Source organism: Elgaria multicarinata, chromosome 1, assembly GCF_023053635.1.
Source record: "Elgaria multicarinata webbii isolate HBS135686 ecotype San Diego chromosome 1, rElgMul1.1.pri, whole genome shotgun sequence".
NCBI lineage: Eukaryota > Metazoa > Chordata > Lepidosauria > Squamata > Anguidae > Elgaria > Elgaria multicarinata.
The window spans coordinates 76051087-76055753 of NC_086171.1; positions in this window are offsets into that span (position 1 = coordinate 76051087).

Consider the following 4667-nt stretch of genomic DNA (forward strand, 5'->3'; position numbering starts at 1 on the left):
GAAGCCCACAGCCCTGAACCAGTAAGCCTTCTGTTTAAAATTACTTCTATATTATCATCTCATTATCAAAAGTGTCACATCTTGGATGCTCCAGCTCCTTCTTCCCCTCCAGGTGCTTTTTTTGGACTTGCGCCAGCATTCAAACCCAGACTTTTCAACAACTCCTTGCCCTGATCCAAAGAGGTTACTCTGTGTTGCTTCCCACCATGCGTGAACCTCAAAAAAACAGGGTAGCCCCAGGAATAATTTATTGCATTCCTCTTAAGTGTTTCAGTAATTGATTTGACGCTGCGTCTCCAATTAATTGTTTGCTGACAGAGATCGTTGTAAATTTGAACTGAAACGCCTTGAAATTGTATCAGAGCCAAAGACCTTAATTTCTTCATAATTTGCTCTTTTTTGAAATAATTACCAAATTTCATCAAGATATCTCTTGTTGCACTTCTGAATCTTATTCCTCCCACCCTGTGAACCCTATCCACTTCATAATCATTTATTTCCAAATCAGGCATCATTTCTTTAAACCAACAAAGAATTACTTTTCTCAAATCTTCTCCTAACATTTCCACAAAGTTTTTAATCCGAATCGTAGATCGTCGGTTCTGGTCTTCTAACTGGATCAATCTTTTCTCATGGGCGTCGAACTCCAGATTACATTTAAGTTCAAACAGCTCCTGTCGCTTCTCCAATGAATTTACTTCTGCTTTCAATGATTTTATGCTCTTGTCATTTTGAACAATCATGTCAGCTAACTCATCCATTCTTTTCTCCGCCTTCTCTGCAAGGTCATCCATTTTTTTAAAAAGGACAGCGTTGTTGCTACGAATAAACTCCTTGATTTCATCCATGGTGGCTGGCTCCCTGCCAGATTTTGCCGCCATGTTCGTGTCGCCGTCGGAATCTTCCTCCGAAGACAAAGACAGTTTCACGAGCCTAGCCGCACTATGATTGGAGGGACGATTGTGCCTTTGCCAGGTAAACTTATCTGGTTTCTTTTTTGATTTCCTAATATTCGGCATAAGGCATAAATCAACGTTTATTTAATGTTCCGGGAAAGGATCAAAACAACTTTCAAGTCCTTCAGAATAAAAAACAGACTTCTTTCTCACTGCTTCCCGGTGGTTAGATTTATTGCCAATTACTTGAGCAGCACTGATAAGGTGAAATAATAGCAGTTTAAACTCAGTTGTCGATGGAAGAGATCCAACAATAATACAACTCAAACTCCTTCTCTCCTCTCCACTCTGACAAGCTGTTTTATTTTATTTATTTATTTATTTATTTAATTACATTTATATACCGCCCCACAGCCGAAGCTCTCTGGGCGGTTTACATTTAAAAATAGTAAACATTAAAAGTATACAATTTAAAAACACACACACACACACACACACACAAACAGTATAAAAACAACAGTATCCATTTAAAAACAACAATTGTGGGGTCCATTAAAAACAAACTTAACGTTGTTAAATGCTGTTAAAATGCTGTTAAAAATGCCTGGGAGAAGAGAAAAGTCTTGACCTGGCGCCGAAAAGATAACAATGTTGGCGCCAGGCGAGCCTCATCGGGGAGATCATTCCACAGTCGGGGGGCCACCACTGAAAAGGCCCTCTCCCTTGTTGCCATCCTCTGAGCTTCCCTTGGAGTAGGCACTCGGAGGAGGACCTTAGATGTTGAGTGCAGTGTACGGGTAGGTTCATGTCGGGAGAGGCGTTCCATCAGGTATTGTGGTCCCAAGCCATGTAGGGCTTTATAGGTTAAGACCAGCACCTTGAATTGGGCTCGGAAACATATAGGCAGCCAATGCAAGCGGGCCAGAATCGGTGTTACATGCTCAAACCTCCCTGTTCCAGCTATCAATCTGGCCGCCGCATTTTGCACAAGCTGCAGCTTCCGGACCGTCTTCAAAGGCAGCCCCATGTAGAGGGCATTGCAGTAATCTAATTTGGAAGTTACCAGAGTATGGACAACTGAAGCTAGGTTATCCCTGTCCAGATAGGGGCGTAGCTGGGCCACCAACCGAAGTTGGTAGAAAGCACTCCGTGCCACCGAGGCCACCTGAGCCTCAAGTGACAAAGATGGTTCTAGGAGAACCCCCAAGCTACGAACCTGCTCCTTCAGGGGGAGTGCAACCCCATCCAGAACCGGTTGAACACCCCCCATCCGATCAGAGGAACCACCCACCAGCAGCATCTCAGTCTTGTCTGGATTGAGCCTCAGTTTATTAGCCCTCATCCAGTCCATTGTCGCAGCCAAGCACCGGTTCAGCACATCCACAGCCACACCTGATGAGGATGAAAAGGAGCAGTAGAGCTGCGTGTCGTCAGCGTACTGATGACAGCGCACTCCAAAACTCCGGATGACCGCACCCAACGGTTTCATGTACATGTTAAACAGCATGGGGGACAAGACCGATCCCTGCGGAACTCCATACTGAAGAGTCCACGGGGCCGAGCAATGTCCCCCAAGCACCACCTTCTGGAGCCGTCCTGCTAAGTAGGAGCGGAACCACTGCAATGCAGTGCCCCCCACTCCCAACTCAGCCAGACGTTCCAGAAGGATACCATGGTCGATGGTATCGAAAGCCGCTGAGAGATCAAGGAGAATCAACAAAGTCACACTCCCCCTGTCCTTCTCCCGACATAGGTCATCATACAGGGCGACCAAGGCTGTTTCCGTGCCAAAGCCGGGCCTGAAACCCGACTGAAATGGATCCACATAATCAGTCTCATCCAAGAGTATCTGGAGCTGGCCCGCCACCACCCGCTCAAGGACCTTGCCCAGGAATGGAACATTTGCTACCGGCCTGTAGTTACTAAGATTTTCCGGGTCCAAGGAAGTTTTCTTCAGGAGTGGTCTCACTACCGCCTCTTTCAGACGGTCTGGGACCACTCCCTCTCGTAGAGAGGCATTAATCACCTCCTTGGCCCAGCCGGCTGTTCCATCCCTACTAGCTTTTATTAGCCAAGAGGGGCAAGGATCCAGTACAGAGGTGGTTGCGCGGACCTGTCCAAGCACCTTGTCCACATCCTCGAGCTGTACCAACTGAAACTCATCCAAGATTACAGGACAAGACTGTACTCTGGACACCTCACTAGATTCACCTGCTATAACACTGGAGTCTAAGTCCTGGCGGGCCGCGTTATTTACACTGCTCCGTATACGAGCTATACTATTGCAAACATCTCCAGTTCTTTCCCACCATTAGCCGAGAGAGTCATAAACAAGTACGTTACAAATTCTTGCCTATTTAATTGAGATAATTATGATTTCAGCTTCCCAATCCGGGAGCCTAAGAGTTCCTACCGGTACATTTGGCTGTCAGGCTCCGTCCCCCCGCACAATGTTTTTTCTGAGGAATCCTGTCATGCAATGCCAATGCTATTGGCATTGCGCTGGTTTAGTTTTCCTTACACTAATGCATCGTAATTTGAGTTAGTGGAATGTGCAAAATAAGCACTGTGCAAAATAAGTGATGAAGGAGCAGGACTAGACACATGCTTGACATCAGGCTGTACGCTGCAACTTACTCAGGAGCAAGACCTCTTTTGCTGCTCCCAGGCTGTGGAATGGCCTGCCAGGAGAGATCCACCAACTCAATAGTCTTTCTGAATATAAAAAAGCAATAAAGATTGATATCTTCCGGCAGGCCTACCCGGGCAAATTTTAAGTTGCCTGGCTGTTATTTTAATAATACAATAGTTGTATATGTTTTAATCAGTTTTGTGTATTTTATAATATTGTCATATTCTAAGTCGTTCCCTGCCTCGATCCAGAGGGAGAGGCAGGTAAGAAATAAACATATTATTATCGTACACCGCTTGATTTACTTCTGAGAAAAACATGCACCATTATGGTGTGCATTTTTTTAAATAAATAATAAAAAAAACGCAACTATGACAGGAATAGAGAAATAAAATCTCTTGAAAGCCCCGCAGCTCTTCCCCGACTGGAACACCTCAGGCTGCAGAGGGAAGATGCACTTCTGAATGCTGCCACTCAGGGGCCTGGAGGTGAGGTGGGGATGCTCTGTCGCATCGAAGAAGAGGCTCATGTCGGGCAGAAGCCTAGGCTGGACCCCACTCCATGATATCCTAGTTTTCTACTGGAAAGACTGTTGTGGCGGCGGGGTGGGGCTCCAGTCTGAAACACAGACAGGAAAAGGCCTCTCGTTGCCGGCACTAAACTGTGGCGGCCGGTGGCTGGTTTGACTTTACAAGACCGGCGGGCGGCGATACCACACCACCATCACCTCAGCGCTGGCCTGGGCTGCTGGCCAAGCAGGAATCCGTGAGGGGCGATACCCTAACGCAGCGTCCCCAAACCAAGCAGGTACCCTCCTGAGGCGTTGTACTACAACGCCCAGCACCCCCCATCCAGCCATCAGGAGGGCGCCCGGTTGGGGAAGGCTGCCATAACCGAAGGGACGCGCACAGCGAGCCTCCACCCGAAGCCGCCTCTGGCTGGATTCATTTTACAACGCCGGCCGGCGGCGATCGCGAAACAAACGCCTCAGCGCCGCCTTTTGGCTGTCGACCAAGCAGGAATCCGTGAGGGGCGATGCCCTCACGCAGCGTCCCCCAACCAAGCGGGCGCCCTCCTGAGGTACTGGACCACAACTCCCAGCATCCCCCAGGAGGGCGCCCGGTTGGGGAAGGCTGCCA